This window comes from Ursus americanus, chromosome 34, assembly GCF_024610735.1.
Source record: "Ursus americanus isolate L20-20 chromosome 34, mUrsAme1.1.p, whole genome shotgun sequence".
Lineage (NCBI taxonomy): Eukaryota > Metazoa > Chordata > Mammalia > Carnivora > Ursidae > Ursus > Ursus americanus.
Window position 1 is genome coordinate 8,042,684 of NC_142160.1, and position 24,011 is coordinate 8,066,694.

Genomic DNA, 24,011 nt, shown 5'->3' on the forward strand with positions numbered 1-24,011 from the left:
GTCAGAAGTCACATTATTTCCTCTGAAAATAGTAGTCTTTTGCAGTTTATGCTTCTCATGTCATGCAACCACAGCATGCTGATTACTTTTATTATTTCAGACGTTTCATTAGCAACAGTCTTCCCCGGCCCCCCAACACTCCCCAACTCCCAAACATCTAAAAATATCATCTTAACTCCATCCTTGGAGACAAAATAAATGATAGCATACGCATTTTCTGTTTGTTCTCCACCCACCTTCACCCCTGCCAAATCTTTCAGCCATTTACACCAAAAAAGCTGAAATTCAGAAAGAAGATCATCATGGTTTCTCAGAGGAACCCTTGTCTCTTTGCATTTAAGAGCTTTAAAAATCTCCTCTAACTCAGACACGAGGGACACTTTTTTCTTCTTTCCTTAAATTAAAAAACAAAACACGTGAAATCATGGCCTGTGTTTTTAAACCAATTTTCAGCTATTAGCAGCCTTGGAAACAAATGTAAATACTGCACTTCTGAGTGCCAGATTTTAACTGGATATTTTAAAGTAGATAATGAAGACACCTGAGCAGTCAAAATAAATGAAATAGCACCCATGGATCACATTCAGACTTTTATTTTAAGCAAAAATTGATCAAGCAGTTCATGGCAGATTGGAAGCAATGAACCTGAAATGGACATGTGGTCCCCCCGTGGCACAGTCAGCTCGGCAGCCATAACACAATGCCATTGATTGGTTGGCTTACACAACAGACATTTATTTCTCATGGTTCTGAAGCCTGGGAAGGCCAAGGTCAAGGCTGGTTGACTTGGTTCCTGGTAAAAACCCTCTTCCTGGCTTGCAGCCTCCTGTCTTCTCACTCCTCTGTGTGTGCATGTGAGGGGTGAGCGAGGGGGAGAGAAGGAGAGAGAGAGAGAGTGCGCGCGCACAAGTGAACGCAAGCTCTCTAGTATCTTTTCTTATAAGAACACTAATTCCATCATGAGAGCCCCATCCTCATGACCTTATCTAAACCTAATTATCTCGCAAAAGTCCCACTTCCACATACCAGTACATTGATGGTTAGGATTTCAACATATGAATTGTACGGATAGAATGTTCAATCCATAGCACCCGCTAAAGTCAGATACACCAGCACCAGCCAAAGAAAGAGTATAAATAGCCCTTTGATAGGGAGTGATCAAAGAAAAACTATTACAGCATTTTATTTTTAAGAGAGACCATTTAGTTCAGGGGCAAGTCACTCTGTGGAGGTCAGTGTCTCCTGAGGGCGTCATGATTACCAATGTTCTTAGTAATGAGTCTGATTCATGAAGAGGGATGAAAGATCTTTGGTGTATTCTGTTTAAGAGGAAGAGTGTATGGTACTCTATTTTAGAATTTTTTTTGTCAGTGTACTTTAAATATTGGTGTGTATGCAGGTTGCAATCAGTCATGTGAAATACCCATTTATGTGCGATGGTCTTTCATTGAAGTATAATTGATATACAGTATTATATTAGTTTCAGGTACACAACATAGTCAATATTTATATATTATGAAATGATTATCTTAAGTCTCATTATTACCTGTCAACATACCAAGGTTTTCCATTATTATTGACTATATTCCCTCTACCGTACATTACATCCCCGTGTCTTCTTGGTACGTCTTAATCCCCTTCACCTATTTTGTCCAGCTACCTCTCCTCTGGTGACCATCAGTTTGTTCTCAGTATCCATGAGTCTGTTTCTGTTTTGTTCTGTTTGTTCATTTGTTTTGTTTTTTAGTTTCCACGTATAAGTGTAGTCATATGGTATTTGTCTTCCTCTGTCTGACTTCTGTCACTGAACATAATACCCTCCAGGTCTGTCCATGTCGTCACAAATGGTAAGATTCCATTCTTTTTATGGTTGAGTAGTATTCCATTATATATGTATACCCCTTATTTACCCATTTGTCTATCGATGGACACTTAGGTTACTTCCATATCTTGGCTATTGTGAATAATGCTGCAGTGACCATAAGGGTGCCTATATTGTTACAAATCAGGGTCTTCGTTTTCTTTAGATAAATGCCCAGGAGTGGAATTGCTGAATCATATGGTAGTTCTATTTTCAACTTTCTAAGGAAGCTCTATATTGTTTTCACAGTGGCTACACCAACTTGCATTCCCACCAACAGTGCGCAAGGATACCCTTTTCTACACATCCTCGCCAACGCTTGTTATTTCTTGTCTTTTTGGTACTAACCATTCTGATCCATTAAGGTGGTATCTCAACATTAGCAATGTTGAGGATCTGTTCCTGTGACTGTTGACCATCTGTGTGTCTACTTTGGGAAAAAAATGTCTATTAAGATCCTCTGCCTAGTTTTTAATTGGATTTTTTTTCTTTTTTATATTGAGTTGTATGAGTTCATTATTATTTTGGATGTTAACCCCTTATCAGATAGGTTATTTACAAATATCTTTTCCCATTCCGTAGGTTGCCTTTTCATTTCACTGATGGTTTCCTTTGCTGTGCAAAAGTTTTTTAGTTAGATGTTCCCATTCATTTATATTTGCTTGTCCTTGCCTGATGGGTTGGAGCCAAAAAAAACATTGCCAAGACCTATATCAAAGAGCTTACTAATATATTTTCCCTTAGGAAGTTTATGGTTTCAGGTCTTATATTTAAGTCTGTAATCCATTTTGAGTTTATTTTTGTACATGGTCTAAGAAGGTGATCTGGTTTCATTCTTTTGTATGTAGCTGTCCAGTTGTCCCAACACCATTTGTTGAAGAGACTGTCTTTTCCTCATTGTACATTCTTGCCTCCTTTGTCGTACATTAATTGACTCTATGGGTGTGAGTTTATACGTGGCTTCTTTATTCTGTTCCATTGAGCTATGTGTTTTTGTGCCGGTACCATACGGTTTTGATTACTATAGCTTGGTAGTATAATTTGAAATCTGGGAGCGTAATACCTCCAGATTTGTTCTTCTTTCTCAAGATTGGTTTGGCTATTTCAGATCTTTTGTGGTTCTATACAAATTTTAGGATTCTTTGTTCTAGGTCTGTAAAAAAATGCCATTGGTATTTTGATAGGGATGGAATGGTTTGTTCTCCAAAAGATGATAAATCTCATATATTAACAAATACTTCTAAACCGGGGATGTACTGTATGGTGACTAACATAATATAATAAAAAAACATTTAAAAAATATTATGAATGCATCCCTCAAAAAAAAAAAAGTCTGTTCTAGGATCAGTCAATGGCATGCCATTTTTGAGGAACAGTTTCTTTTAAACTGAATTATGCGGGAGCTAACAAAATTTAGTGTTGATATTTCAGTAATTGGAAACAATCCATCAGCCAGCCTCTCTTTCTTTTGCACCAACCTCATCCATGGTTGAAAGAAATTTATCATAGTGCTTTCTTATCCAAGCATGTCTGTGCGTGACAAGTCTTATTACCCTTTAATTTAAAGGTGTTAATACAAATCGGGGGTTAAGTAGAAGAGAGGACTTATGTTTAACCACAATTTTTTCACCTGGGCCAAGGAACAATAATTTCCTGACTTGTCTGCCCTTTGTCTTAGTGCCTTCTCTCTGGTTAGAAGCCATTTCCTGTACTCAATAGCCAAATTTCCCTTCTAACTGCCTGTCATACTTACCAAGCAATCAACATTCGTCACAACAATGAGGCTTATCTTGCCACAAGTCCAGGATACTCGAAGTCAGTTGGCCGCAGTTCCTTGTATCAGTCCCTACAGTAGATCTGGCTTGGCCGATGGGAACATAATAATTTACATCCTTTGGCAAAGGCTCCCCATTCTCTGGACAATGTTTATAAAGACACAGGCAGCTTCTGACTCTGTAATTCTCTTTTTATGTATGATTTCATGTTTGAGAAACCCCCATTTGGCTGACACATCCCTTCTCTCGCTGTATTAAAAGTTCTGAAGTCTGGTCTCATCTTGCTGGCAGTGATGCTGGACTGTCTTGGTAAGGTGACACTGCAGATCTTGGTGATGAGACATTCTGCCCTGGTTTTGGAATTTATGCCTGGATGTAATCTTATTCTCTCGGATCTGTATTCTTCCCTATCATACTCCCAAATCAACATGGCTGAGTAATCCCACTTACCACACGCTTTATCGCATATCCACATCTAACCTATTAACAAATCCCGGTGGCTCCACCTAAAAAATTTATCCTCCACCCCTGTCACCGTAGCCCAGGTCTCTGCTCTTCTTCACTTACTCGCTGCCGTAGTCCCCAGACGGGTCTGCAGTCTCATGTGCTGGTCCTCCTCAACACAGCAGCCAGAGGGATGCTTAGAACACAGACATACTTATATCAAATCTGCTTCCTCTGAGAGAATAATATCCGAATGCTCATTCGCTGGATACAAGGCCCTGCCTCATATGTGGGCCCCCTTTTGACCTTATCTTCTATCATCTCCCCCTTGCTCTTCTACTTTGCCTACGCCGGCCTCTGCGTGCCGCTTCCAACACACCAAGCATGTTCCTGCCTCAGGGCTCCTGCGCTTGCTCTACCCTCTGCTATGTGCGTGTCTCAGTCTTATACTTGGTTCTAAGCTTTGTGCGTATGTCCTCTCATTGGAGAAGCCCTGCCTGACCACCTTATCTGGAATAAGAGCCTCCTGGGCTGTATCACTCGTTGTCTCTCCTTGCCCTACGCATGTATGTAAGCATTAATTTTTTGTCCATCTCCCCTCCGCCAGTAAAATATGAGCCCCACCAGGGCTTGTTTACAACTATATTCTAAAGTCCTAACATGATTCCCGGTACCTCGTGTGCTCCCACTATATATTTGTTGACTAGATGGCAGAATGATTCCTTATCTTATTGGATCCTTAGAGCATTTCTCTTCGGTGCTAGGTGCTGGTATTCTGATTTTGTAAGTGAACTGCAAAGGCAAGCTTGGCACGTTGCTTAAAGAACGTAGTCACTGTGGAGCTGAGTTTTGAATTTGAGCCTTTATGACCCCTGGTTTAGTGTTTATCGTATCATACTTTTAACCTCAGCTTGTGACGTGGAACCATGTGGCAGTATGGGTGAGTGCTGGACTGTGGCATTCCAGAACTTGCCATGACTGTTCAGTGGCAGGGCAGAATCATTGGGTTACCGCTGGTTTGTAGAGGATGATGACATTTCTCAAGGAGCTCAGCTGTGGCCCATCCACACCTCTATCAGTCAACACCCTTCGGTCTCAATATGGAGATTATGGAGTTTGGTTTTCTGTTTCTGTGACCACTCTGTTCTGAATTAACAGGGAGAAAACTTGCTGGTTAGTCTTTGTATTGCAGTGGCTATGACTGATTTCCTCACCCCATCCTAGATAGATAACCAGGTCATAACAGGAACGAGAGTGCATATAGTCTGGGTCCACAGCCAGAAGACAGGAAGTTAACCAGATCGGAATTGTTCATTCAGGAGTCTGAGTCAAAGAGCCAGTGGCAGGTCCAAGATACAGAATGTTAGATGTTCTATTTTCAGCCACAGGGTCCTCTTATTGATGGATTACTGGCCTGTCAGATGAATGCCTGGCTGGTGTTAGACAAGGAGGGCCCTGCAGATTAGCTAAGTTCTCACATTTCCCTCTTGATGATGCCTCTTGGGCCAAGGCAAAGGCAAGGTCATGAGTCAAGCTGACCCTGACAGGTATGTGCCTCTTGAATACACTGCCTCTGAGATGGGAAATCAAGAGGGCACCACGCATGGCTGCTGGTGTATGCGTCAGTGGGGTTGGTGTCTGAGTGGACAACACTGACTGTCTTATGGGTTGATGCCCTTTGGTTTTTGTTTATGTGTAAGTAAAATTCTGAAGACTTATAGCTCCTATTTTGATATAGACAGCTGCCAACACAAGTCTGTTAAACTCCAGGAAATAAGTCGTTATACATAAATGTGGTTTTAAAAATGTAAGGGTACAATGGGCTCAACATGAGTCAGCATATGGGAATATTGCTTAGGGGGAAAATGTGATTCTGGAACTTGAAAACAGGAACCTAGCATGAGGTTCTTTTTCCTGTATTCATCATTTCAACCGTGTATTTTTAGAACACCTTCTACATGCCAGGTAATGTGTTATATGCTGACAACACACAGACGCAACAGCCAGTCATTTCTCAAGGGGCTTGGAATCTAGCGACTTCTCTGTGGGCCGCATCTAGTCTCTTGTGTTCCTGTTTCTTTCAGCTTTCGAGAAATCTGAAAGGAGAAATAAAGACTTGAGATAAATGAAAAAGAAATTGATGAATTAGTCTGAAGGTGATTTAATTACCAATGAGAGCAGAGATAGAGAAAGCATAGCCTCCGCTCATCTCCCATCATAGTGAGAAGGTCTGTGCAGTAAGAGAGATGCTATGAAGACAGAATAGATGTGAAGACCTTCCCTTCTGGACCTTAAAATAATGAAAATATGTGCATGTATATTATGTATATATGGTAGTGTGTGTACATATATATATTTGTGTCCCCCCATTCATATGTTGAAGTCTTCACCCCCCAGTATCTCAGAATGTTACTATATTTAGAGACAGGACCTTTAAAAGGGTAATAAAGTTAAACGAGGTCATTGGGCTGGGCCCTAATCCAATATGATAGGTGTCCTTATAAAAAGAAAAAGGAGATTAGAGCACAGGCAGGCACAGAAGGCGGACCATGTGAAGACATAGGGAGAACAGACAAGCAAAAAAGAAGCCTCCCAAAGATATCCACCCTGTTGACATTTTGATCTCCGTCAGCTTTCCAGCCACCAGGACTGTGAGGAAATGCACTTGTATTGTTGAAGCACCCTCCACCCCCACCCCCATGGTGCTTTGTTATGGCGGCCCTGGTGAAATACTACAAATACACATACACAATGAGAAGACCCCAGCCCCAGATGTTAAGAATTTGAAAGCTGCACATACACATCAGGTCAAGTTTAGAAAGAAATCCTATCAGCCGCTGGGTCATGGGCTGGCCAAGCTCAGCGGTCGGATGAGAAATCATGCTGGCTGGTTACTCTAGCTACATGGATGCTAAGTGCTTTATGCGTATCTACTAGTTCCTTCACTCAGTGGACGTTTTCCAAGTTCCTGCTGTGTACCAGGCATTGAACTAGGTACAGGAAATGCAAGAATGATTGGGACAAGAGCCTGTCCCCCAGGAACTAGCTGTGGACGGCCGTTGCTACCGTGTGAGAAGTCTTAGGACAAACACGTGAACAGGGCGCCTAACCTAGGAGGTTGGATGGTCCAGCTCTGAATTCCCACAGCCACTGGACCACCCGTGGTCTTTTCCTTACTTATTTCTCCTATTTTAAAGTCTTCTTTCTTATCAACCGTCTCCAGTCTCTTCTTGTTTTTGTTTGTTTATTTGGTTTCTGGGTTTTGTTTTGTTTGTGTTTTTTCCCTGAATGATTAAGTATTGGATATCAACACAGGGTTCGTAGTCATCCTCTTAGGCTCCCAGGAAATCACTCAGAGAAGATGAGGCAGTAAGTCAAACTGCATGTTAACTCTGACCCTGGAGTGTTATCATCTGTCTGACTCAATTCCAGAAGAGAGAGCCACCTCCCGTGACCTCTTCCCCCATATTTCAGGCCATAAATAGGTGCTGGGGCCCCTGCCAAGTTGGGTCACTGTGGCTCATAAGGGACGGTCAGTTCCTCACAAACATTACACAGCTACCAAATTACTACGCCACCCGAGGTGACTCATAAAATCGGCCCCACTTAAAAAGAGAATTTTAGAAATGTCACCTCCTGACTATCGCCATAATGCAACTAAGCTCTCCTCTCAGCTGACCGCCCAGAAGAGGCCTCAGAGGAAGGAATGGGAAACCTAGCCCTTTGGTCTGCCCGGGGCGTGTATTAGGCTGCAGCAAGAGTAGAACTTTTCAGGGCTATTTTACATCTAGGATAGTGATAAAATAGAAACGATGTTTGATACCTACTTATATTTACAAAGAAACAGACCAAGAGTGTGTGTGCATACAGGTGGGTCTGAGTGTGTATAGAGAGAGACTCTGACTGAGACCCACCCACAGGGTGGGGACACATTTGCTTTAGTCTACTGATTGTAAATGTTAATCACATCTGCAAAATACTTTCTTAGCAATGTTTAGGCTAGTGTTTGACCAAACAACTGGGCACCATAGCCAGCCAAGATGACACATAAAATTTACCATGATACTACTTTAAACAGAAAGAGGTAATCTAAGTTCTTCATCATGTTATCGAATAAGAATATCAGTGAAAGTAACTAGCAGTCACACACACAAAAATCTCCAAACCTCCTGTTTATCTCTCTTTGGATGCTTTCAGTCTTGGGGTTTAGAGCCATTGCTTCCCAAGGCAGGCAAGTCCGTCTTCGGATGACCCTTAGAGTTGACAAGTCTTTACTTGACATCACTGAGTCCCAATCCCTGTCTGTGTAACTCTCATGCTTTAAATGCTGTTCTGCCCTCTGGAACATCATGGAAGCAGGATGAAGACCAATTTGCCTTAGATGTCCAAAATATGTTGTATAGGGTATTCATTTCGTGTGATGTTCAGCATGGGGGTGAGGGATAGAGAAGTTTCTGTGCTCAAGTAAGTTTGGAAACACTGCTTACAAGCTCTTCCTTTAGAAGATTTACCATGGCTCATATTAAAGGCTTGTGCAGCAAAAAAAACCCATCTAGGCTGAACTCTAACCTAGCATTTCCCAGATATCTGACATTGGAAAATCCCCTTTTTCTTTTCACTACCATCCTCTAGAACGTAAATTGAAAAGTTCTGCAAGAGTCTCTGACACTATCCATCCTAGCCTTCCATTCAGATGCTCTGTCCCCCTGGTCACTCGGCACCAGAGTCGTACCAGTTAGCTCTGTTGGGGAACACACCACCCCAGTCCTTGGGGGCTTAAAATAATAGTCATTCATTATTTCTCAAAAGTGTGCAGATCACTGGGTGATTCTGCCGACTGGGTTGGTACTGACTGATCTTATCTGTGCTTACTTCTGCATCTGCAGTGATGCATAAGATAGAGGCTCGCTGGTCTAGCCTTGCCTTGCCTGGAATGGCTCGGCTTTGTTCTATGTGCCTCTCTTATTCCAGCAGACTAGCTAGGACGTTTTCCTTGCTGTGCCAGAGATTGAAGAGAAGAAATGGAAACATGGAAGCAAACACTTTGCAAGTCTCTGCTTACATCAAGTTTGCTAAAATTCTGTTGGTCAAAGAGTGACCCTTGGGTGATCTCAGAGAGGCAAGGTACTACAGAGTTACAGGATATTGGCGGCCATTAATTGAGGCCATTGGTTATATTCATCTAATGCAATGGTCAAATGCAAATCCGAGAAATGGGGTCAAGAGAGCTGTCTCAGATCGCTGACAGCAGGGTGGAGGGAGTGTAGTAACATCGCAATTCCTCAGAGCCCACCCCTCAGAGACGCTCAGGGTGGGGTTAGGTGCCCATAGTCTTAGAAGCTTCTCGGGTAATACAGATGTTGAGCCAGGGTTGAAAACCCCTGGTCTAGACCCCTTTTTTAACAATATCAATTATGTGCTTACAACGATAAATTTCCCAAGGGCTATGGAAAGAATTTTACGTTGAAGATGTTGGTGCTTCCTCCCGCTGAGCTTCCGGTCTCAGGCAAATAAGACCGGTGTGTGATGAGTTACACGGAGCTTCCGGTCTCAGGCAAATAAGACCGGTGTGTGATGAGTTACACGGAGCTTCCGGTCTCAGGCAAATAAGACCGGTGTGTGATGAGTTACACGGAGCTTCCGGTCTCAGGCAAATAAGACCGGTGTGTGATGAGTTACACGGAGCTTCCGGTCTCAGGCAAATAAGACCGGTGTGTGATGAGTTACACGGAGCTTCCGGTCTCAGGCAAATAAGACCGGTGTGTGATGAGTTACACGGCAGCAGATCAGCCTTCCGTCCCACTGCTGCCGTGACTCTTCCCTGGCCTAAAATCTGCCCTGGCTCTTGCACTCCTGCAATTAGATCATTTTCTTAAACTGTATCTGATCTATTTTATTCTGTGCGTGCCACACCCTCAGTCAGGGGGCAGCTGGGGGGAAGGGACTGAGCCAAGGGTGGTGCAAATTGAGCCGGACTTACAAGGGGCTATAAATAGATGATTTTTTCCCAGAAGGCCAAGGATGCCAGGGTGGTCAACAGGGAGTTACTGTTGTAAGGCAGTTGACATGTTCAAAACAAAACAAAACATATTTCCCGCAAAGATATTTATATACTGTTATGAATAGTACCATAGGGGTATTACTGAAGTCATCCTATCCAATTATTTGTATATATGTATTTATATATAATCTCAGTCAAGAGATAGTGAATATACAGCTAATATCTTGTTGAAGTTCATGTAATTTTTAAAATTCTACAGTTGGGAACTATATTCGTCTGCTCATGCTGTCATGACAAAATACCCAGGCTGGGCTTAAACAACACACACATTTATTTTCTCAGAGTTCTGGAGGCCTGAAAGTCCTTGGCCAGTAGGGTTGGTTTCTGATAAGGGCCTTCTTTCTAGTCTGCAGAGCGCTGCCTTCCTGCTGTGTCCTCACAGGGTCTCTTCTGTGTGTGTGTGTGTGTGTGTGTGTGTGTGTGTGTGTGTGTGTGTGTGTGTAGAGAAAGAGAGAGAACAGCTCTGGTGACTCTTCCTCTTCTTATAAGTACAGCAGATGCATCAGCTCAGGACCCCACTATTATGACCTCATTTAACCTTATTCATATGCCCAAAGGTTCTGTCTCCAAATACTGTCACATGGGGAGTTTAGGGTTCAAGATATGAATTTTGGAGAAACACAATTCAGTTTATAACAGGAACCATTGTGTTAGACTGTTGCTGAAAATGACAAAATGCCCTCACTCCTTACTGCTGCCATTTGAGATCTCTTTCCAGACATAATGGGGCCCCAGGAGTTTCCCTTAGTCCTTTAGAGTGGTGCCTCTCCAACATTTTTGGACTGTAGCCGTCCTAGGTAGCACCAGAGATCCCTTGGCCTCCCTATTTCATGTGGTCCAAGTAGATTTTATAAAGCAACGGGCCCCCAAGTATGTGGATTGTATACTTTAAAATCAAATGATCAGCTTATGTAAAGATTTTATATCCTAGAGTATTGCAATATGAGCTTAAATAATCAATCTTATTCTCATCTTGATCCTATGTTGCAAATTAAAAAAAAAAGCAAAAATAATGAATATACTGTTGTACAAATATATATTTTACATCTTTATCAATAAGGGCATGGGTGTAATAGCTGAACTGTGATGCCTTCATGTCTCAGTATAGCTACTAGAATATTTTAGTCTCCTCATCTGCATATGTGCTTCACTGGAAGTTAAGAAGGCAAATGTTAATGACATAGAGGTTAACAGGGAGGTTCTAAAGCAAGAGCCTGTGGCCCATACGCCAAGTTGTGCATGCTGCCCATTTTTATAAATAAAGTTTTATTGGAACGCAGCCATGCCTATTTGTTGACATACTATCCGTGGCTGCTTTCAGGCTACAATAGCACAGTTAAGTGGAAAATGGCCTGCAAAGTCTAAAATATTTACTCTCTGGCCCTTTACAGGAAAAGTTTGCTGACCCTCAGTCTAAAGTAAAGATCGTGGAGTTCAAATTCCTAACCCTGCAGTTTCTAGCTGTGTGACCTCAGGCAAGTTATCTAGCCTCTCTGTGCCTTAGATTCCTCATTGTAAAATGAGGACAATAATATTACCTGCCTCAAAGGGGTGTTAAGAGGAATAAATGAGCACGTAAACATCTCAGCATAGGGTCTGGGCTAAAGTAAACACTCACACTGTAGTTGTTAACCAAACAATCCACAACAAACTAAATTTATAATGAAAATGCTAAACTGAGAGCCATTAATAATTAAAAAGGAAAATTAACAGTAATTAAAAACCTGACCAACTCATATCTATGGTGGCGAGGCTCCTCCCTAAATATCATTTCTAAAAATTTCAAGAATTCTATTTCTATGTGGGGCATGCCCAGTGGGAGTTTTTGAACATTGGCAGGCATTGCTGGGCACTAAGCCACATTAGGAGAACATAGAATAAATCCTTAGTAAACTCTGGTGATATACTAAATTTAGTTTACTAATAACACATTGAATAACACATAATAATTCACTTAGTAATTTACTGGTAAATAGTCTCTAGCCATTCATAAAAATAGAAATCAGTGGAATTGTGTTTGTGGTTCTGTTCACAGCCTACCAGTCTCACCCTGACTCTTTCCTGACTGGCTGGGCAGCCATCTGGTTCCTAGAGTAACTGAAACCCAGCCATGGATCCCATCCCTAGTGATATTGCCAATTTGACTTTCTCCTCTGACCACAGGATGTACCTTTCACCATGGTGGTAATTGACTCCCCCCAAAAATTGAGTGGTGGTATGACGTGTGGTTGGTAAGAATAAATACCTTAGGGGCGCCTGGGTAGCGCAGTCGTTAAGCGTCTGCCTTCGGCTCAGGGCGTGATCCCGGTGTTCCGGGATCGAGCCCCACATCAGGCTCCTCCGCTGGGAGCCTGCTTCTTCCTCTCCCACTCCCCCTGCTTGTGTTCCCTCTCTCGCTGGCTGTCTCTCTGTCACATAAATAAATAAAATCTTAAAAAAAAAAAGAATAAATACCTTAGCCCCACTGGAAAATATATCCCAGTGATGAATGGTAGGTAGGTAGCATCATATTTTGTTAAAAAAAAAGTTTACGATCTAAGAGAGAAAGGTATAGTGAGGTTCTCCCTAGTCTGCCCCGGGGGTTATGTGAGGTTGTTGGCAGTTCTTCCCATGAGGGGCTGGTTTTGCAGTTGTATAGGTAACAGCAAGAATAGCAGTCCTAAAGAATAAACGGTGTTTCATTAAGAGCAGGAAGTGTGAATAGGAAGTCTCTTATCTAATCTGTTGGTGGTTTGGATCCTTAGTGCCCTCAGGAGTCTCTTCATGAAGTTTCTAAATGAAGTAGAGATAACGATGCCCCTGTGAGGAGGACTGGAAATAACCATTGAAAATGGTGACCGAGTGGCGAGTGGCGTGGCAAGAGCCATTCACCACAGTAAACTCTAATTATAGGTTCTTTTTCAGATACTCAATTTAAAAAATTGCTATGGCCAGTTCCTGACATAATGCTCCACACTAAATATCTGGTTCTTTCTTTCTTCTCGTGCTTGGTTGGCAACCTCTCTGGTCTGTGAGAATTGCAGCCATGCCTCTTCTCTCACTTCTGTCCCGTGTCGCTATTTCTTCAAGACCTGCCACTGCCTGGAGGTCTCCCTCCTGTGTTCTCCACCTTCCCCCATTGCTTTGATCATTTTTCATATCTGGTCTTGAAGACTCCTTGCAAACCCAGCCTAACTTGGATCAAGTGAATGTGAGCTGTCCATACCCCTCCTTTCTTCCCAGCTCAGGAATCACTAGATAATGGATTATGGAAAAGAAAGAAGGATGTAAAGGAGTATATATGTGAATTTACAGTTCTTACTTGGTTTCTAAAACAACCTGCTTCCTGATTATAGAAGAAATACTTGTCCATTTTAGGAAATTAGGCAAAATAAATAATTCTAATCAAGGAAAAGATAATTACCCATAGTCCTACCTCACAGGGTACACACTTCATCCTTCGCTGTATTTCTTTTCCGTGTTCAGCTGTAGTTTATAGAGTGCTTACTGTGTACTAGATACTGCGCTAAACATTGTATTATTTTATTTCATTTAATCTTCACAACAACCCTCTGAAGTATGATTTATATTGTTCTCATGTTAAAGATGAGGAAGTAGGGCCCAGAGAATGAAATTACTTGACCAGGTAAATGAGGAAGGAAACAAGCGGATAACAGCCCATGATATTAGCACTATGCTATTCTGGTTACCATTTTGCTCTGTTGATATTAGATTTCATTATTTAAATTGAATTTATTGGGGCACCTGGGTGGCTCAGTCAGTTAAGCATCCGACTCTTGATTTTGGCTCAGGTCGTGATCTCAGAGTGGTGAGGTCAAGCTCCCCATCGGGCTCTGCACTGAGTGTGGAGCCTGCTTAAAGTTCTTTCTCTCTCTCCCTTTACCCCTCCCCCACCCCCTCACACGTGCTCTCTCTTAAAAAAAAAAAAAGATGAATATATTAGCGATCAAAGGATTGACTTTTAAAAACCTGATGGGTTATTATCTTTGAAAAAATAATTAAATGTGTATTAATGATGGCTCAAAATACATTTTAATTTCTTAACACCATTTTGCCTTCTCTAGAATGGAGTGGGGAATATTACCCATACAAAATGCTGTAAACTGAACTCCATTCTTGTCATTTTCCTCGTTTCTCACTGTTCTGAACGAACTGATGAATTTATCAGGTAAGAAAAGGAAGAAAGGAGCTCATCTCGTTAACCCACAAAGGATTCACATTCAGCTTCTCCACTCACTCCTTCTGTCACGCTGGCAGTGACCAGCACCATGAATACCAGATTCATTATTTTCTCTCTCGTTTTTGCTCTCCTGATATTTCCCCAGTGGTATTAATCATGAAATGGGCGGAAGTTGAAGTTCTCAGCCGACTTAGCAACATCTGACAGAATTATGATTTCCCTAATTATAGAGGGTGGCTTCAGTGTATATAAAATCTTGCTGTTCTGTGGTATTTTATCAGTATATAATGTGCATTTTTTTTTCTATCGGTGATTTATGTCCTCTGAAATAATACTCTACCAGAGTATAATTAGAAATTCTACCTCCTCTCCATCCAAAAAGATTTGTGTGGAAAATGTTATCTGAAATCATTATGCATTTGCAAATTTATAAATCTGCTTTTCTTCATCATGGTTGAGAGACTTATACATTTTAAAGGGCTGCACAACCTTGATTCTTTAGATGTATTTATACTGTTTGTGAGCATGTCAAGTGTATATTTTATAAACGAACTTCAGGGGGCACTGCCGCAGAATTCCTTAAAACTACTGTCATTTGATTCCTGGATTTCCTATGAAATGTCAGCACTCCTGCTTATTACTAAGAGAGCAGAATAAATAAGCATTCTAAAGGGTCTTTTTGCACTACCTGATTTCAAGTGCTGAATAACAAGGCTATTTTAGAACAATAAGATGTTATGCTGTAACATATATGAGATATAATGTAAGATGATTCATTTCAGCCTCTTCCTTTTATGGATGAGAAAACTTGAGTTTATGGCTTGTCCAAGGTCAACAGCTGAAAGGAAGTCCCTGCCTGGGTACAACAAAAGCTTCTATAATAATTTAAAGTAGAACGCATTCATTTATTCACTATTCCCCAAAGGTTTTGGATTTAGAAAAGCCTGGAAAAGTGAACACTTCCCTATATCCATAATATTTGAAATGGAGTTGCCTCCCCTCTCCCACAACTTCCGCAGCCAGGGGTATGCAAGACCATTCAGTGGTCAAAATTTTGAATTGCTTTTAGACTTACAGAAAGATTGCAAGAACAGTACAGAGAATTTCTATATGTCCCTGTCCACCCCACTACTAACATTTTATATACTGTAATATAATTATCATAACCAGGAAATTAACATTGGTATGGTACCATGAACTAACGACTCCCTTTGAACCTCACTTTGAAATTTCCAACTCCTGTTCCTTTGCTGTTGCTGTTTTTCCCAAGATCCAATTCAGGATTCCATATTGCATTTAGCTGCCATTTTTCTCTGATCTCCTGTGATCTGCAACAGTGCCTCAGTTTTTCCTTGTCTTTTGCAACCTTGGCAGCCCTGAAGAATACTGACTAATCTATCTTACTCCATGTGACTCCGTTCAGGCCTGTCTGGAATCTTATCATTGGACTGAAGTCCTGCGTCCCCATCAGGAATACCGCAAAAATGGTTCCTCGGGGCATCAGATCACAGCATGCATGATGTCAGTCTGTATTATTATTGGTGATGTTGGTATTGATCACCTGGTCAAGATGGTCACTACACTTTTCCACTATAAAGTTACTATCCCAGTGGCCAAGGTGGCGTAACTGGAGTGCCAAAATTGGTAATGATAGTATTAGATTATAACCCATAAAATCATATCTGTGAGTTAATAGTGACATAAGTACGTAATTGATAAAATAGATACAATCAATTCTCGTTATTCTCCGTAGCAATGTTCTATAAAGTCAGCGTGTGAACCTGAATGAGCTCATCCTGAACCCTTGCTCCTAGGGGAGATGCAGGTTTGGGTGCTGCAAGCCTGGGCTTAAAACCTTTTTATCAGTTGATCCATACATAACCTGGTTTTACTTCAATTTCTGTTTCAAGACTATTTGATTTAGTTTGCTGATTCATTAACATGGAGCTCACAGCCAACGGCACTGTGACTCCTGCCGGAATGAAGTTCGGCCAGCAGGCACTTTTTTCTCTGTAGGCACACCGTACCCTCGCAGTTAAGAGCACTAGACGGCATGTCAGCACTGTGCTTGGGGGACATTTTAAACCGTGAAATCGCCAACAAAAAGCACGAAAATGTGAAAAATATGGCAGTAAATCGATCAAGCAAAGGACACTTGTTTACAGCAGGAGAACTGACATCAGGAGGCAGAGTGTTGCCTTGTCGGACCTCAGCAGGGAGTGCGTGTTTCAGGTGTTTCAGATTTGTCACTGCTCTGCACGTGTCCACGAGTGACCGAGAAAGTGCTATGAGTATAAATTTTAGCCTGAAGGTGAATTCTCAAATTCATAATCTGTGAATAATGAGGATGGACTGTATGTGGAGGAGAAGTGACAGCTCTTCTTTGCAGTAGAACTCTAATCAATGTGCGAAGAAGGAAGGACGTAGAGAATCGCCACCCCCACATGCAACCCCCACACTGATCATGGTTGCAGATGGACCACCAGCGGATACTAGAACAGTGGGCAACGCTTTGAGGAAGAAAGGGATTTGCGTAGTTTCAAAGTATTTCCCCTGAGACCTTAATTGACTACAGGGGGAAATATAGTAAATTTATATTCATTTCAAATTTAATATTGCGTGACTTCTTCATTTTTCTAATATTCCACAGCATTAGCAGATGTTGACTACGAATATATATAAATAGGTGGTAGGTTCTCACATTCTTGATAAGGGGATCTCCACATTTTTCATTGTAGTTTCATATCTGGGTAATCAGCTAGGACTCAGTCAAAGCTGTTAGTTTGTGTATAACTGGAGAAAAGTCAAGAAGCTGTCACTTCAAGGGTAGATTTGGGATATGCGAGGATCACTACCTGTGTGAAATCATCCCAGGTGGAGGCAAGCACTTCTCTTCAGTGTTCCCACTGTGTCCTATTTGGATAGACTAGAAATATCTATTTTACACGACAGATTGATCGTGTGCACACTTGTCTCCTGAACAGGCTGCTTCCTCAATAGAGGGGCTGCCCCTCCACCTTTCTATCTCCAGTGGCAAGTGCGGTGTCTCACACACATAGTGGGTGCTCAGTAAACATCAGCTGGGAATGGGATGGCATGGGATGAGACAGGGTAGGATCCAAGACAAATACCGCAGGTCTGCTGGACATCCACCATCCATATTTTTTCCCAGATGAATTTCTGTTCTTGCCCTATTTTGAGATGCTAATGTTTATCTCCTCCCCATGGTGAAAACAAGCATGACCCTGGTAGTAGTTAAAGGCACATGGAAATGAAGACCTTGGTAAGCCCATTTGGTTCATGGAAGTTTCTTGTTTCATGTAACTTAGTTCAGATGTGACCTTAGGTGTATTAGTCATATACCTTCTTTTATCCTAATAATGGTGGTGGTACTCTTGTCTCAAGAGGCAGAACAGACTAATGGGAGTATTAGGGATTTTGTGAAGCAGCTTATCTGAAAAAGCTTTTATTCTGAAAAAAGTGTCATGGTTGGTTCTGAGCGCTTGGACGGTTTCAGTTTGAATCGAATGTATTAGGGTAGCTAACAAACATGCCAGCTCCCCAGTTCTGGAGACTTAATATAATGCACTTTTTCTTGCTCATTAACAGGGCGGTGTTCCTGGTTGGGCAGTTCTCCCTCCAACAGTGTTTCAAGGACTCGGGCTTCTTCTTTCTCATAGCTCTGCCTGCCTCCAGGTCTTTAGAATCCTCTCCCCTGAGCTGTGAGGTTTTACGGCCCAGTCTAGGAGTGGTTTTCTGTCCTCTTCCCACATTCTCTTGGAAGTGAATCAATCATATTTCCACCCTTACGTGCAAGGCATGCTGGGAAATGTCTAACTTAGTGTGCCCAGGAGGAAAAAAAGAGCAATTGTTCGGTGAACAACCAGCCAGTCTGCCTCACTAGCTCAGCCTGGCATCTCTCTCTCAATTCTCATGTCACTTGTTTTCCTTATTCTTCTTCAGATACTTAACACTTGGTTCATTGTATTCCTTCATTCATTATGAAACCCACTGGTACCATAATGGGCTTCTACAGCATGGCAGTTGATGGAGGCTTTAAAGAAAAATCAGGTGCAGGACCCACCCTGGAATTCAATCTAGTTCAACGCTATTTAGCTGCCAGAGTATTTGGAAGTCATGAAAAAATATGAGTGTGACTACCTAATTCACAAAGTAAGTACCTTCAGCTACTCAGTATCTAAATTTTGCCTCAAATATTTATTTGCTGTCCATTCATTTGTTCACCTTTCACCTTTTTGTAGTCTAACTGGAAAAAAGCAGAAGCAGATATTTAAGATTTAGGGAAAAATGTAAAGGCAAAGAACTTTAAATTCTCTCTCTGAATTTAATTATCCTTGGAAATTCGGAAAAGATTATTTAGAGAATTAGTTTTGAGAACCACTGGTCTCGCCTCCCATTATCTGTGGACATGGTATTCCTTTTTTGTTAGTGTATAAACAGTTTGAATTTAGGGACCACATGTAACATAAATTTTTTTTCTGGGGCGCCTGGGTGGCTCAGTCGTTAAGCATCTGCCTTCGGCTCAGGGCGTGATTGCAGGGTCCTGCTCTGCTGGGAGCCTGCTTCTTTCTCTCCCACTCCCCCTGCCTGTGTTCCCTCTCTCTCTGGCTCTCTCTCTGTCAAATAAATAAATAAAATCTTTAAAAAGTTAATAAATAAAATTGTTTTTCTACCCCCAAACCCTTTATACACTTAACCAATATCTTTTTTTTAAGATTTTATTTATGTATATATATATATACACAAGAGAGTACACATGTGAGTGGGGGAAGGGACAGAGGAGGGAGAGGGAGAGAGAAAATCCCAAGCTTGGCACGGAGTCTGTGGTGGGGCTTGATCCCATGACCCTGAGATCATGACCTGAGCCGAAACCAAGAGTCAGATCCTCAATAGACTGAGCCAACCAGGCGCCCCAATCAAATCATCTATTTTAAAAAATTATCACTTGTCTAATTTTTAAATGTACTTATTATAGAAAAGGTTGGAAATATAGGTAGGCAAAAGGACAAAAATTAGAAATGTTTGTTATCTTACTTCCCATTGATAAATCCTACAAAGATGATAGGTGCATTTCTGGTCTTTTCTCTGTGTGTGTGTGTGTGTGTTTAAATATGACGACAGTGTACATAACCTTTTACAACAACAATGGATGGGATGGTTCTAAGCTTATGGTTATGACTTTAAAAAATTCATGTATTAACATATCCGTCTTTCTGTTGGACATCCTTTTATTAGGATTTCATTTTGAACATACTAAGGATAAATGAATCAATTAAAAAAAAAAACACCTACAAGGAAATGATGGCTGTGTAAAATGGGACAACAGAGGGGAGGTCCTATAGAATTGAGGAGAATGGCTGAGGGCAGTTTGGCTCTAAGACAGACATGGCAGTTAGTGCTCAGACCTGGGTTTAAATTCAAACAACGTGATAATCGTAATCATAATGTAGATTATTTTGTATGAACAAAGTAGTTATAGTTGGGTTGATGGTTAACATACATCTTTGTGATATAGTAAACGCGACACCAGCCTCTACGTATCCTAGCTTTATGGTTTACTAACTGCAGTTATTTTGGGCTAGGTTTTCTTATGTCTGAAATGGGCATGATGCTAGTATTTACCCCACAGGGTTGTTGGGAGCATTAAATGAGCCAGTATATAAGGAAATGCCTGGTGAAGAGTGAAGCTCAGTAACTATTAGCTCTCATGACACTACATAAGAATTTAAAAAACAGTAGATGGTGGTCTGTCTTTCTAAGTAGGCTTTAAATGAGTGGTCCTCAGCCAGGAGTGATTTCCGCCACCTCACTCCCCAGGGGACATGTGGCAATGTCTGGAGACATTTTGGGGTGTCCCACTTGATGAAGTGGTCGGGGAGGGGGTGCTTCCGGTGTCTGCTGCACAAGGCCAGTGTTCCACGTTCCCCCACAGCCAAGAATTATACTGCCCCAAATGTCAGCAGTGCCGTATATGCTGCCCTGTCGTAGATGGAGGGGGAGGTCTGCCACCAAAGTCACACAATTAGGAGGTAATTTCTGATGATCAGTTAGTATGTCTGGAAAGGAGGTTAGTAGCGTTCAAATCACCTGGTGTTTGTGGAGATCAAATGAAAGACTGTACTTAACTCTTCCGTAAACTAATGTACTGTGCTAGTATAGGTTAGTTCTTTTTTTAAAAAAAGATTTTATTTAGTTGACAGAGAAAGAGCACAAGCAGGGGTGTGGCAGGGAGAGGGAGAAGCAGGCTCCCCTGCAGAGCAGGGAGCCCCATGTGGGGCTTGATCCCAGAACCCTGGGATCATGACCTGAGCCGAAGGCAGTCACTTAACTATGTGAGCCATCCAGGCGCCCCATAGGTTAGTTCTAAATCATTTTCCTGAACTTTAAAAAAAATTGTTTTCATTATTTTCCTACTGAAGTGTCTTTTTAGGCATTATTTTACCTAATTACTTCCTCCCACAATGATATTTTAATACTACGGGTATGCTGTGTATCTCTGAATTCAGATAGGGTGGAGGGGTTGAGGGCCACAAACCACTATGATATCCAAGATTTTTTTGCTCTCCAAGAACAAGTTTCATCTGTCTGGGGCGATATCCCCACTGCTGAGAATGCATATTCTAAAAGGGGAATGAATTCTGAAAATAAGTATTTTCTTCATGATGTTTTGATTACTTATTAAGTTAAAAGTAGCTCAGTGTCACCTGTTGTACATTTGGCATCATATTGAGACAGCGGTAGGAAACTCAAAAATACCATTGATTTAAAGCACCTGTAGTCTAGATAAAGCTAACATGCCTCCAGCGTTTTAAATGGCCAGCGGTGCTCATACAAATGGATGGAGATTCAGTAAAATCTGAAAATGCAAAAAAGAAATCTGATAGAGGACAAAGAGAAGAGAAATTGAAGAGAGAGCAGCTTTCTAGAGAGGCTGCTAATCCGAGTTTACGCTTACCATGAAACGGAAACCTAAAAGGAGGCCTTGAGAGGCAAGAGGATGAAGGAAAATTGTACTGGATAAGGGAGCTGAAGGACATCAGACTCCCTTTTCTTTTTGTAGGTGACAGTTACTACACTAACTAGGTAGCTGCTCTTTCTGATCTGTTTGCAAAGGAAAGATTAGGCACGCCGAAGTCTGCAAGGCCAGGGCATGCCTCGCGTCGGGGAACACCGGAGGCTTACAGCCTACAGGTCAGCTGTCTGCTCATCCAGCCGTAGGTCTGGAAGGAATCTGCATGTGGCCTGACTATTCCTGTTTCTTGCTACTCCTGCTGTTCCTCACTCCCTGCCTCCTGTCGGCAAATCTGACGCAGAGGGATCCCATGTGAGTTGTCAGCTTTACCTCTTGCCGTGACATCTACCCAGACCTCCTGTCTTTCAGTTCCGTCTCCCAGTCTGCCAGTGGTCCTTGGGGGCTCCCACGTCCACACTCCTGCTTGTAGCTGGTATTCCATCTGGACCACCTTCTCAGCGCATCATTGTCTGCCTTCATATTCTTCCTTTTTGTTCCTGCTTCCCGACGCTGACGCTGAGAGGGAGGTGTGGACCTCCCTTTCCAGGTGCACGGCCCTCCTCGGGTGACACCGTGGGTGTGTGCACGCCCAGAGTCCAGGTCTTCTGCCTCGGAGTCGGACGTGCTGTCTACTCTTGCTGCCTGGGCCTCTCTGGCAACTTGACTGACAATGTTGTCGATCTTCAGTGAACATTTTTTCTACTGATGAATGTACGGATAGATGCCTTTTACTCTGAAGTTGGATGAATGAGGGCAAATAAAACTGCCACAGTTTTCTGCGTTGTAAGTTTTGTATTTGATTGCCTGCTCGTTTGTTGACATCTGTCAGCAACTGGAGATAAAATTTTAAATCTCTGCTTCCTGACTGCAGATGTGTTAGTATGGTGCAAGACGAGCGCTAAATGTTGACTCTGTGGTATGAATACCATCCATGCTGGTTCTTTGTAGTACCCATGAGTTTTCAGGGAGGGACTCTACAGGTGGATGACCACAGATAGATAGTGGCCAAGGTGTTCACAGGAGTGCTGGGTGTTATGCTGCTTAAAGATGGAATTTGGTGCACTTATTTTTGTATCCATGGGCCTAGACTGACCGTGGGACATAGTTGGTAGTTGATACATGTTTATTGAAGCAAAAGAGCTATTGTTTCCCTCCTCTATATGAGGTGTCTGCCAAGTTCATAACAATTCTCCCTTCTCTGGGAACTCAGAATTGGCATTGGCTGTTTCTTCCCTGAATTCCTGCCCTCACCCACCCCCAGCCATCGTTCATAGACCCAGGTCAAACGCCTGACCATAGCTGGCTAAATACCCATCCTTGAGATTTGCAATCGAGACACTGGGGGACTGACGGTCAGTGTCTGTAGCTAAACCCAGGGCATATAAATACAGGGGCTGCTACAGAGCCATCTTACAGATTGAAGGTTGGAGAAAGCTAGACTGACGAGCTCGAAGGCTGAAGCCACCATATAGAGAAGAGCAGACAGAATATGGAGAGAAATTCTGGAGGGATTTAGACTGCCTGTAACCTTGGTTGCATTTCCCACTTGATTCCTTAAGACACCCTTGTGTTATTCCAGTAAATTTGTTTTTGCGTTAAAGTTGGTTCGAGTTGGTTTCAGTTATTTGTGGCTAAAAATCTTCCACCACTATATCAAAATTTCAGATTTCTCATTTCAGTGAAGGAAATCATGCTATGTGGAAAAATTAGATAAGGAAGAGAGACCACACTTAGTTTAAGAACTATAAACTGACCCCCCCCAAAAAAAACTATAAACCTAAATTATCTCAAATTGTATGTATTCAAAATGGAGTTGAGGGGCTTGGTAGACTAATGCTGAGGGGCTTTGCGCGTTGTTAGTTTTGAAGTAGTAGGGAACTTTTCCTTCAAGGTGAAGTAGGAGCACGAAGAGAGAAAAATGGTAGACAAGAGTCAATGATAAAGCAAAGGACCAAATAGTTCCAAGAAGATACACCAGAAACCAGAGGCACTCCTCCATGCTTCCTCAACTTCAACCTCCTATCCAACCCACTGCCAAATCCTGTCTACTTTCCCACCTAACAGTCTTTTCAGTCTGTCTCTGTCTACTCTGAGTGGCCATTAATTCTCATGAGGACTCCTTCTCTAAATGGACTGCAGGAAGCCACTCTTGCCACCAGTGTTTCTCCACATTGTGACTTGAGCGGTCTTCTAAAAATGCCCAGTGTGCCACCTGTCCCAGGTAAGCCTTGCAGAGGCTTGCTTTTGCTCCGGCCCATAAAGCCCTGCAAGGCCCAGCCACTGTCCAGTGTCCAGCTTCATCTGCTCCCTCTCCTCTCCCCATCCATGCTTCTGTGTGGGCTTCTTTCCATTTCCTCACACCGCCAAGCTTCCTCTGCTATGGGGCCTTTGCACACATTGTTCCCTCTACTGGAACCTTCTTTTCTGCCACTTTACCCAGCTTTCCTTGGCTCCTCTGACTAGACCAGTTAATCCTAGCCGAGCACTATACACCCATCCTTTCTACCGTGTGTCTTAGGTACACAGTTTTCCTTTCCTTTTTCTTGGTATTTGGTTGCCTTTCTACTCTGTGGGGCTGTAAGCTCCACAGGGGCAGAAAATCTCCGCTTCAGACTGTTGTTTTAGTCCCAGCCCCTAAGAGGATGATCAACAAATAT

The 24,011-nt window shown here is 42.2% G+C and overlaps 1 long non-coding RNA gene across 1 annotated transcript in view; it reads left to right on the plus strand.

Annotated features, from left to right (window-relative positions):
- Nucleotides 1–24,011, plus strand: part of LOC123776443 (uncharacterized) — a 258,350-nt gene that overhangs the window by 173,326 nt on the left and 61,013 nt on the right. The window lies entirely within an intron of this gene.